This window comes from Dermacentor silvarum, chromosome 3 (assembly GCF_013339745.2).
Source record: "Dermacentor silvarum isolate Dsil-2018 chromosome 3, BIME_Dsil_1.4, whole genome shotgun sequence".
In the NCBI taxonomy this organism is placed as follows: Eukaryota; Metazoa; Arthropoda; class Arachnida; order Ixodida; family Ixodidae; genus Dermacentor; species Dermacentor silvarum.
In genome coordinates this window covers 197,984,477-197,997,143 of record NC_051156.1, presented here as the reverse complement: position 1 = coordinate 197,997,143, position 12,667 = coordinate 197,984,477, and the positions used below count along the sequence as shown (strand labels likewise).

At 48.6% G+C, this 12,667-nt stretch overlaps 1 protein-coding gene across 4 annotated transcripts in view; it reads left to right on the top strand.

Moving 5' to 3' along the window:
• Positions 1-12,667, top strand: part of LOC119446432 (mediator of RNA polymerase II transcription subunit 15) — a 127,838-nt gene that overhangs the window by 55,016 nt on the left and 60,155 nt on the right. The window lies entirely within an intron of this gene.

The following is a 12,667-nucleotide window of genomic DNA, read 5'->3' as shown; positions in this document are numbered from 1 at the left end:
CCTTCGCTCTCCGACGTCGACGCGGCTCGTGAGCATTCGAAGCTCGCGCGGGGCGCGAATGTTTCACGCGCGCGTGCGCGCTCGGGATCGGTTGGTAGAGCGGGTAGAACGGAGACGCGCGCGTATGTGTGTGCATGTGGTTGGGACTCGGCCCACTCGGCGGCGTCGACGGCGATTTCTGGCATCGTCTGCCCGGCCGTCTGCTTTTCCCTGTCGTCTGCTACGCCACCCTCGTTTGTTGTCGTGTGGTCTTCCTGTCCAATACGCTCGTCTGTGTCGTTGGTGCCTTCGGTGGCCGTATCTTCCTGATCTTGCTGTAATTATCATCTATGAAACCGAAAGTATGTTGTAACGGAACCCAATAGCTCTTTCCCTAGCGTGCAGACGATGGAGTTCGATTTTGTCGCGAGTGTTGACGTTATCTTTTTTTTTTTATCGAAGTAGAGAAGAGGTGGTGGCAGGTGGTGTTCGTTTGCTATCGATGCAGCCGTCGCCGTGCTGTGTTTGGCTTTGAAAGCGGGTGTTTGCGCGCGCGATGCCCTCGATTCGATTGCAGAGGTGATTTTAATTAACGAATACTCCGAAGAGAAGTATATAGGGACAGTAATCGACAGCGGAAAGTTGTACACCTGCGCTTAAAACGGGCCAATTGAGCGGTCTAAGAGAGCGAAATCCTTCTCTATCTGATGTACAAGGCCCCGAAGGAGACTTTTTGCGGTTCAACGGGCAAGGTCGCACGCAGGCGTTCTTGTTCCACGCTTCGATTGGGGACAGAAAGTTTAGTTAGCTTTTTCGCGGTGAATGCGAGCGGGAAACTTTCGAGGACGGATTTATTTAGCGACGGACACCTGCCTCTGTCAAAGAGCCTTCGTCAACCTGCGTCAACACTTCGACAGGTTGGAGTCGAGGTGTTGGCGTCGAAGTTCCTCAATCGTCGTGACTGAGGAACGACGGTGCAAGAGGTATGAGCGGTCGGGTGTCGTTTGCGCCCATTGCGTTTCCTGAAAAAAAAAAAAAAAATACTAGAGGGAACTCCAGCACTGCAATCGTTTATAGCTCTACCTTAATTGGCATCGTGGATGTGGTACACAGATTTGCCTAATCTTCGAGCTTACGGGTTCAGACGTTCTCGAAGTGTTGTTATTGTGATAGCAGTTACAGGGACACTCCATGTGTATTTTCGCCGTCGGCGTCGCTGTGACATTCCGTACAAAGTCCAAGCGCAATAAGATGTCATTACGCTTTATCTTACTAAATTTTCAAGAAATATTTTTTCGATACGCACGAAGACAGTTCAAATTTTTGCGCTAAAGCATGCTCATTGGCGATTGTTGCAATTATAACGCAATAGGTTGTTGAAAAAAAAATGGATCAATATCAAAAGTCCACACATCCGTTGACACCGTTTTAATATGCCGTTCATGTATTATGTCTTCTTTTGTTCTTCACTCCTGCTTGGGCCCGACTGCGACCTACAGTATATATATATATATATATATATATATATATATATATATATATATATATATAAACGGAAGGCTTCAGTTTAGGCAAATTCATGTACCTCTAACTACGGTGTAATCGAATTCATATTCTGGCTTTTCCGCCGTCCTTGGTAGCTGCCGTAGAACCGAGCGTCAGAGTTTCCTGTGGTTAGTCTTTTGTGGCAAGCTATATGGCGGTCTGGCACTGCACCGCGCTGACGTCACAGGCTATAACGTCGCGTTACGAAAAAAAAAAAAAGAAAGAAAGAAAGAGAAAGAAAACGCCGCTGGTCCGGTGAGCCATTCTCGCGGAAAGTTGTGCTTGCGATCGCACTGCCCGTCCGTGGGGAATGCACTGGGCATAAATCCTCCCCCACCACCACCGGCCGCCACACCTGTCCTCATTTTGCGCTTGCTCAGCGCCTACACACGCCGCCGCTATATCTACGTGCGCGCAGTCGTTAACGCAGGGATGCGAGCTGGCCAGGGCCGCATGCATGCACGCGCTTCTTCGGCCCGGATACACACTCCTGGGAACAAGCCGCATTTGTTCGCCGCCCGCGTCGTTCTTTTGTGCGCGCCGTCTTGCAACACGCGTTTCAACGACAAAATAGCGGCGCTGGCCGGTTGGTCGGTCAGTATAGGAGGAGATATCTGGAGCGAGTTCCGCACCGATGCACTCTCGCTTGCGTTGGTTTTTTTTGACGCTGCGTTGATGTTTTAGCACCTTGGTGTTATAGTCCGATGCTTCCTTTAGACCCTCCGGGGAGTATACGCGAAAAGAAAAAAAAGAAGTTTCGCGTTTTAAATTTTTCGAGGTTACTAAATTCAGAGACCCTATAGGGTGCCAGGACCACGATCCGATTACGAGGCACGCCGTAGTGGGCGACGCCGTATCAGTTTTGACCGCCTGGGGTTCTTTGGCGTGCACCCAATGCACGGGACACGAGCGTTTTTGTTGCATACCCCGCCCGCGTCGGAATGCGACCGCCGAGGCCGAACCCACGACGTCGTGGTCGCCAGTCCAACGCCATAGCCATCTGAGCTACCGTGGTCGGTGTTTAAAATTATTTTCTTTCGGCTCGAGTGTAGCGAACTCGGAAGTGTTAGATGAAAAGGAAGCGTACGCAGAAGATAGCAAAATATAGACTCCAAATATCGTGAGGGACAAGATAAACCGCAAATGGTGTAAATTTCTCTCTCTCTCTCTCTCTCTTTTTTTGGCGTCCCTCTTTTCTTTAACCTAACCTAACATAACCTTACCTAACCAAGTTGGTCGGAGAGACGCTAGCCGGAAGCAGCGACTCCTTTTCATAAGTTAAGCGCTAGTATGCTAACAATTACCATTTTTCTTCCGTATCCCGACAGGTATGAATAGTGAAGTAGCCTTCGCAGTTAACGGGTCAGGGATGTTCTTTCTATATGTGCACGTTTAGGCAACGATTGGGGCGATATAATCAAATTGGCGTTCGCATCACCCGCCAAAATGTGCTGTTGTAATTCGCCGTGGTGTAAAACGCATAACTTCCTCGACGGAGGGCGAGTCCTTATCTATTTCCCCGATTATAACACACTCTTTCGTTTTTTTTTTTTTACTACTACTGCTGTCGTTAAAGGAAAGTTTAGTTTAATTAGTACTGGAATGGCGGTGGCATAATTAATCGTCGGACTGCGTACGAGCGTATATCTGAAACGCGTGCTGCAATTAAACTACCTTTCCTTATGTGTAGTTAGCTCATGTCGTGGTTTTGGTTTTCGTGCGGTCCTTTCCCTTTTCTTATTCTTATTCTGCCTACACCTTTTTGCTATTATAAAGAACCCTTTTCCCGCCATATAAATGTACATAGATGTCGACATCGTCTTTCCTGAGTCCATAATGGTTTATATATCGTTATAGTGTTCATTTAGGCCTTGCAAACAATTTTGTTTCGCTTGGAAAACTGAATATATTATAGAAAAGAAAGAGAACATATGGAGAGAGTATATGAAAACAATGTTGAATAGAAGAATATCAATACTCAGTATGTATAGTAATGGAGGATACACGACATGGTCAACAAGTCGCTTCTGGAATTCCCCGCCTATAGGACATATACACACTTCGTTTTAGTTAGAGAGCTACATTGTATAACTTAAGCGCGCGCGTTGTGCTATTTGTGATCATTATCATTGTTGCTTTTTCGGCATCTTGCACACGAATTTGACCAGTCGGGTGACGTTAGGCTGTCATGAAGATGTGTGTTAAAGCATAAAAAAAGGGAGGGGTGAAAGGGGAGGGGGGCTCTGGCCTCAAGCGTTTTGCGACGTTCGCTGTTCGGGATTACCATCATTCGGTTGCGAATAAGTACGGAGTGATGACAAAGGCTGCGAACAGGGTTCGGGATATGACTAAAGAAGAAGAAGTCAACTTCAGGAAACGGCGGTTATGTACCTGCGGTAACCACCATTCGCATCCCTGTATACAGCTGTCTTGTACCAACATTATTTTACTTAATTTTATTTCGAAGTATTTTGCCGAAGTCGCCGCTGAAGTCGTGTGTTATGAATCTGTTGACAGGCCGGGCGGCGGAGGAGGCCGTGCGTAAGGAAGTGTCGGGTTTTCTCTTGAGTGCCGTGTCCGGGAACTTGCGAAACGTTGTTTTCCGGTAGTGCTTGCAGCGCGTGCGCGCAATGCCGCAGAAGCAGCAGCTGGCTGGGCTTCTCCCCACTGTATAACTCGTTGCGGTGCACTGACGCTGACGTCATAGTTGACGTCGACCAGGCTTGCTGAAGGAAATACGTAGTGAAACATGGGACAAGTGTGATCTATAAGGCTACAGACACTTGGAACCGGTGCGAACTTCCTGTTCATTCATCTGCTGCTCCGTCTGTTAATTTGTTTGTTCATTCGTCGGTACCTCCGTCTGTACGTCGAGCCGTCTGCTACTTCATCTGTTCGTTCTTCTGCTCATCCGTCTGTTCCTTTGCCTGCACCTACGTCTGTAAATCCGTCTGCTTCTTCGTCTGTACCTGCGTCTGCACTTTCGTTCGTCCTTAATTGTATGCATTGCGCGCCATTTTTTTTTAAATTTGAATTTCAGTTTCAGTTTTCTTGTCCAACTTGTATACAGCATAGAGTTTCCTGCCATATTTACTAGAGGAAACTTTGGCGCTGCAATCGCTAAGCCACAATGGGAATGATGGGTAGTACATGAATTTGTCTGATCTTCGAGCTTGTGGATTCGGACGTTCTTGTGGCTTTGTTTATTATACGCTTTATCTGCCTTCATTGCCCTAAATTTCATAGCAATCTGTGTTTTGTTCTCTAAGTGCACAAGACTCTGCGAGCACGCGCATTCGCTACTAATGGCAGCGGTTAAGCCTGTCTACGTGGCCAAATCGAAACGCGCCAAGCGTCTCAACGCGCTGGCTTGCCCGCGAGAAATTCACGAAGGGGTTCAATGCCGCTTATTGATGCATGCGGGCGTGGTGTAATGGTTTCATCGGGATTCTGTGTATTGTATTCGAATCCTGCCGTCGGTCAATCTTAATTATGTTTGTTTAATTATTTATTACGCAGTACTTTGTTGAAAACGAGTTCACGGAGTCACGGATCCATGTACACACCCATCATACCCGAAACTCTACGGTATACAAGACCGGGAGCAGCAGCTATAGAGGGCATACAGCCTGACAAAGACCTCTGCTCCTATTATTTGAGAGTAACGAACTAACCCTAACATGTTTTGTTGACCCGACATTTATGAGTTGGCGTCGATTGAAGGCCGAGTCGTCTGCAACTGTGTTTCAGGCCGCTTGATACGGGGGGATGATTTCTTAAGTTTTTGACCGCCTGGCGCACCCTTTTTTTTTTTTTTACGCACCCGGAGGACTTGTACACCAGCGCTATTGATTGCCGACCCCCATAAGAATGCATGTCGGGAATCGAACCAGCGACTTCGGTCTCAGCACCACAACGCATTAGCCACTAAGTTGTGTCAGTTTTCCTTCATTTTATGTGTTACGCTCCGAGTAGCGTATAAGTTAGAGCCTCCCAGGTGGACGTCTCAAGTATATGTAACCTTTACTTTATTTAGAAGGTGCTTGCAATGTTTTAGTCGAGCTCAATCAGACCGAATGTTGTATTCTGGTTTTTTCAGGTCATCCGTTATAATGACTGCGTCGCAATGTTGACTTGCACCATTCTCGATGTCGCTGGCTTGTTAGAGCCTTATTGGTGTTTTTCACTTTTTCTTTCTTTTTTTTCAATAAGCAAGCTAAGGAGACTACTTTCGTAATCATCCATTTATCGAACACTCTTCAATATCACACGATGCCACCCTCCCTCCCCGACCAGGAGGTGGGAGCGAAAGAGAAGGCACTGGCCGACGAAAAGTGCGCAAGATGTCTGCGTGCCGCTGTGTATGGGCGTCGTCAATAATTTATGCGAGCTTTTTTCTTTTTTTTTTCCTTTCTTCACCGGCGAGGCTGATACGGGCACTGAATCCGTGACGCGAATGCCGTCACGAGAGCGAGGGAACCGTTCATCTGGCAGATTGCTCATTACCATGAATGAGAGGGACTCCTCCAGCGGGTGGGTTATATCCCATTGTGCAATTCGGCGAGGGCTAATATAATAAGAGACCCGAGGAGGGAAGCGCCAGTAACTCGCTGTATTGCTTATGGCTCCCACCCTCCCTCTTCTTATGACGTCACGTGTCAAAAATGGGAGGCAGTTGGGGGAGACGTTTGCGAAACTGACGCCCAGTTTCGGAGAATTAAGGCCTATAGCCATATACTATATATCGACTTGGGGACGCGTAAGTTAATTAGTGAATCGTCGCGCCGGGCTGCTAATGTAATGTAACGAGACGGTACACTGTAACTTTGACTTATGCAGGCTTATATACTATATACTCGGGTGGCCTAGCTGTGCTCGGCTGGACTTCCGATGTGCTGGTTCAACGGACGTCAGAGCGACGCCGCTTAGCCTGAGTTAGGAGGTGGGTAGTCTATGAAGCCCCTAAATAAGATTGGCCTCTTATGTACTGCGTCGACAACAAACCTTGCGCTCGCGAGGTGTCAACCCTATACGTATGTCAACCGAGGACTCGTCTCGAGCTCAGTGGACTCAACATCTGCGCACGCTTTGCGACGCAGTCTTGTATACTCTGCCTGCCGTTACCTGAGCGTTTAAAGGAGTATGCTGAAATGACACTCCCGAAGCGACATTTTCGCGCGCTAAATGGAGGCACGAGCCCTCTAAATACAGCAAAAAAAAAAAAAAAAATGCCAGCAAGCGTCGGAGCGCCCTGAAAAACTTGCTATGGCCACTGTACTATGGCGCTCGATTCTACGAACTAGAGCCCGTATTCGCAAAAAAAGAATGCAGAAACTCCACTGGAGTTGTCTAAGTATGCGTGAGCGTACACACAAATTTAAGTTGGCCCGCCCCACATTTCAAGTTGACCCACCTGCACATTTCAAGTTGGCCCACCCGCAAATTTCAGTTGGACCACCCCCAAATTTCAATTTGGCACATCCCTACTACAAGTTTCCCCATGCATTTCCTAAGGAGCCCTATGTATTCCTATGGGTATTCTTTTTTTTTTTTTTTTTTTTGGGGGGGGGGGGGGTTAACTTGTTTCTTATCGCTTATAAAGCTACCAGTCATCTACATTTGTACTATGACAACGATTAAATGTCTTAACTTTGCAAATTGCAAATTAAGCGTTTTTGTACAGATACAAGGCATTACAGCTTTCGCGTGATGGGGCTGGGGTACTCGTCAAAGAATGCTTACGCATTAAAATCTCTTACGTACAGAATTGTTCGTAAGAGCAAAGTCCAACCAATCTTGACGCTAGACATACTATTAGCGAAGCTTGTGACCATGTCAATGGCAAAGGGCACTTATACGAACGAAAGGCTTTGTTAATTCGGTGCCAGTTTCGGTTTCGCTATACCCAGGAGGTGACTGCGTCATGACGTCATGATATACGCGGACTCGCTTCGATTCGGCGATTGCTGCGGTTTCTACATACACTCACAACCAGGCACGCATCACTCGTATTTGCTGTTGTTACGAGCAACGTCGTCATGCCTATAGCGTTACAGCTGCACGACGCCCGCAAATTCTGTCCGTGCCATGACGTCACTAGTGACGCCGATGACGCCAGGTCCGGCATCCCGAAACCAACTTTAGTATCACGTTAATATATCTTCGAAGTGCTTGCAAGTTCCCAGCCTACTTCCGCAGCGCTTGTCTTCGTATGTTGCCTCTTTCGCTGTCTTTTGTCAAAGTTCGCGCTGTCAAACGTCATGGATGAACACAAACTATCCCGGTCGCATACTTTGCTACATACGCAACCTGCTAAGTGTCATCGTTTTACGTTCTAAAAACGTGCGGTAGAGATTCTACAGCTTTGAAGATATGTCAGTTCTCCTTTAAAAAGAAAGGAAAGGAAGGAAAGAAAGAAAGAAAGAAAGAAAGAAAGAAAGAAAGAAAGAAAGAAAGAAAGAAAGGTCGTGTGCGCGGAGAAGCTTTGGGGGGGGGGGGGGGGAATCGAGCTGAGTTGTGCGTCTCGCATGTTTTTATGAGCGTTTGACTTCATGCTGATAGAAGTAGCGAGTTGCTTTTACGGTACAGCACAGGCGAGGCTTCTGTACGCACCCACACGCGTTTACAAGCGTACGAAGAAAGACAAACACGCTTGAACGGAAAAGCAAGCGCACCACATTGGCGTCTGCGTGACGGACAATACGTTCTGTAAGGCGCACTTTGCCAGCACTCGAGCTAATTGGCTAAGTGGGGGGGGGGGTCCGTGCCGTTCAATTCCGCTCCCTTTTAGTATGCCGTTCGACGACTTGTCGGAGAGAAATAAGGAAAGAAAGAAAGCGAGGAAGGAAGAAAGTTCGCGTTCTAGAACCACGCAAGGCGGTTTCTCTCCGCCTTCTGGACTGCGGCATGTGTCCCTCTGACTCGAGCGTGTCTGTGTGTGTGCGCGGCATGCGTATACGGCGCAATCTTATAGCGGTATGACGGCGTTGCCGGGAAAGCAGGAATTCCTGTCTGCTTGCTGACCCGTTTGGTCGGTTTCCCAACTTCTAGGTCCCTGTTGGTCTCACTCCTCCTCCTACACGTCTCCTCCCCCCCGCGATCCCGCGCCTTAATCGATGGCGACGTGGCGTGTGTGTTTGTGTGAGTTCGGCTTCCGAGTCTTAAGTGTGTGTGTGTGTGTGTGTGTGTGTGTGTGTGTGTGTGTGTGTGTGTGTGTGTGTGTGTGTGTGTGTGTGTGTGTGTGTGTGTGTGTGTGTGTGTGTGTGTGTGGTGTGTGTGTGTGTGTGTGTGTGTGTGTGTGTGTGTGTGTGTGTGTGTGTGTGTGTGTGTGTGTGTGTGTGTGTGTTCGACTTCCGAGTGTAAGTGCGTGCGTGCCGGTGTGTGGGAGAGGGGAGGGGGGGGGGTCGTCGTGGTTGCAGGGCCAAGTGTTGGTGCGGGCACCGATTTTCGTGCGTCCGTGACCGCCTCGACGATTGGACGTTTTGTTCGCGTTTCGCTCTACGCATTTCTAGTCTGCCGTTCTTATATCTGCGTATGTGTTTTTTTTCGGTTGCGTCTCTCCTTGAGCCGCGCGGGTAGATATAGAGGCGCGTGTATATATATGAGAAGAAAAAAAAATGAGTTGAAATCGCTGCGAGCGAGCGAGTTTTGTAGCTACCGGATCACCGCCATCTGGGCGTGTGGGTGGCGACAGTGGCGTGTATAGCTGATAGAGTGGAGATCGAGCACCGAGGAATTGGAGCGTGCTTTTGTGTGTACTGGTAAAGTGTGCGTATGCATATACACGTGCGCCTGTCACTGTTCGAGCGGAAAAAAGCATAGCGTCACGTGGGTTTAGCTGCAGCCATGAACGCCACCGGATACGGCAGGGCCCCCAGGTGTGAGTGGAGCTCGTGTTTTTTTTTTTTTTCCTTTTTTTTGCACTTTGCTTCGTCCTGAGAGTCAGCTTCCCGTTTTCAGGTCTCTGGCGTTGGCTTAATTGGTGAAAGTGTTTTTAAAGCTTTCGTCGGAGTTGCCTCCTATTTCCAAAATAACAAACAAACATCGAATGCGTGTCAAGGGCGTTTTGTATGGCCTTGTGCCCTTAAGAGGCGTGTGAAGTATTTTACAGGCTACTGCTACGAGTACATACTAACTACTCACAGTTTTCCCGCCGGTTTGTCCCTGCGTCGTCAACGTAATGCTTGAATGGCCGGAGAAAAGTTGATTCAATCGATTCAAACGTCTCCGCGACAGGAGAAGGCCCCCGCGTGCCCGATTTGCGGCTAAGGACGAGAGAGAGAGAGATGACGAGCCCGCGAGGCCATTGAAATTGCGTGGCAGCAAACGAGGTCGTCGAAATTGCATTCAATGCGCTTAATACGTGACACGGCGTGCAGCCGTCGCGGGACGCCTGAGGATTCTCGTGCGTGCAGCTCTCTCGTCTCTGCCGCGTGTGAGAACGATGCCACCGGCCGAGTTCTACTGCAGCAGAAAACACTAATGAATACAGAAACGCTACAGAGAATGACGAACAATAGTAAACACGCAGACCCAATGTAATTAACGTTGGAATCTAACTGACGCGAAGCTTGTTTGAGTTAGCGAGGTAGTATATATATATATATATATATATATATATATATATATAACGGAGAAACGAGGATATGCAGGCTCGACGCCTTTAGCTGTCTGCGTTACGATGGCGAAGGCGATGTGTGATGCTTGTCGAGGGAAGAATGTCGATGAGATGTGTATCCAAATACATTTAACGCTTTTCATACCGCTTGTATCGCAGTGGCACGCTCGTTGTGGAGGATTGACCTAGAGTACACGACACACATACTCAGCGGCACCTGCCCAGTTTACCCAAGTTGTCTGCTATAGACCAGCCAGCAGCCAGTTGGTCTATTCGGGCACATGTAGCCACGCATGGCTACATGTGCCCGAACGCTCAGTGACCCCACTTGTCGTTCTCGGCAAGGCAGCATCCAGCACGTATACCCAGGCAAAGAAAAACTGCGCTATAAAATGTCTGTATATATAGTACTCTATACTGCTGGTGGTCTGCTGCTGAGCTGAATGTCGCTGGTGTACAGCATGCTCGGGCCTTTGCTTCCGTTACATTGCAGACCTCCAGCTTTAATGATATACTGAGCCTAGCTGTTCGCCTGACATGTATACTCCTCCAGGGGCTGGGTGTTGACTGTGTTATACACAGTGATAAGCACTTAACAGCGCGCAGCGCGCACGCACGCACGCACGCACGCACGCACGCACGCACGCACGCACGCACGCACGCACACACACACACACACACACACACACACACACACACACACACACACACACACACACACACACACACACACACACACACACACACGCACACACACACACACGCACGCACGCACGCACGCACGCTATATAGATGTTTACAAAGTTTCGTTACAGCACGTTTCTCACTGTACCAAGTACAGTGAGAGCATTTGCTGTCGCTATCCTGTAGGATCAGTGACACACTTTACCGCCAAGCCAGTGCAGTGCTCCACACAGGTGCTTACACAGGTGCTCCCCGGAACTAAGTGTCGAGTGTGTATGAGTCAGTGTACTCATCAGTGAGCATGTCGACGACCTATGAGCATTTGTATACCCCCTCCAGGAGGATTCGATCCCGGATCCTCCGCGTTTTGAGACGTGTCGGCGTCGTCGTCATTGTCATCGTTATCGGCAGCTTGAGGGCGGCACGTCGTATCGAGGGCACACGTGAAGGTATCGGCGCCGTACGCGCTGTGCCGGAAACTGACGATTAAAGGTGCGACACGAGAGAGAAAAAACAAAATCTTGTTTTGTGCTTAGCAGTGTCTCGACTATATGCGCCTTGCTTCGTTTCTCATTTCCTCGCGTCTCACGGCGTTTGCGGCTTCGAGAAGTGCATGGATTGATTACAAAATGAAGGCCAGACGCGTAGGCGGTTTGTTTTAACCCACGCGTCTGGAACTCGTCCATACCGCTATGTGACACAGATAGTTTAGTTGCCTTTATATGTATACCGTTGCATATACCGCTAACGCCCTGTCGCCAATTAACCGGTTCTGGCAGGTGGCGCGGCATCTTCCAGTAGGTCCTGCTGCTTTTATCGCATTCAGAAAAAAAAAAAAAAAAAGAGCAAAGGAAATGCCAGCTGACGCTGCGTGTAACTGGGCACCGCCAGTCGAAAATTTCCTTAGCAGGGAGAGTGCCAGGTGGACTCTTTTCTGTCCATGCACCTGGGTCGCTTTAGCGATAGTGCATGGTACGTGTTGTTGTTTACGAGCTCGAAATGCTTCCTGTACAACGCATGCGTGAATTCAGAGCGTTCCTTCTGCTTTCCGGGTATAGCTTAAGTTCGCGAAGTCGCGACTGGGTCTCTCTGTGTCAGCAGTGATCGAAGTGTGCTTTTTCGCCAGCAGGTATACATGTAGTCAGCGTAGGAGAGAGTCGTACGCCGGGTAGGATAATCGTTGCTGTATCTTATATAACGTATTCGGTAATGCCTCCCCCCCACCCGCAATTCCCGAATTTTACATCTGCATAGCCTCTAGATCATACGCCCTACGGCAATAATTGACTAAAGGTGTAAGACCATGAGTACGTGGAATATATATGGAATAAATTGTTTTAGGAAAGTCTACGTTGTATAAGAATAGATACCGACGGCGCGGCAGAACGACTTTTTATTTCTTGTTTTCTTTTGTCTGTCTGTCTTTCTTTTTGTTTAAGGTAGACTAGCGCACCATAAAATGTGCGCCGCCCATTCCCGTCGTGCCTGTAGAAGAGAGAGCTGCATATGAAAAAGAAAAAAAAAAAAAGGGGGGGGGGGGCGCGACATTGCGCGCTGCTTCTCTCTTATCAACGGTGCGGCGGCGTGCGGATAAGCGATGCAAGCCGCAAGCACGCCACACTCAACGTTTCACACATACCGGTCTTACGACACAAATAGCACCGGAAAGGAGGAACAGATAGGAGTGATAGGAGAGAGTGTCAACGGCAGAATATATAGATTGAGCTAGCGGCCGGGAAGGAGAGACGAGGGAAAGGGTTCGAAATTCGAAGGGAGAGAGAGAGGAATGTGGGGGAATGTTCCGGCTTCAGAGGAAGAGCCTGAAGAGAGATGGAGAGAGAA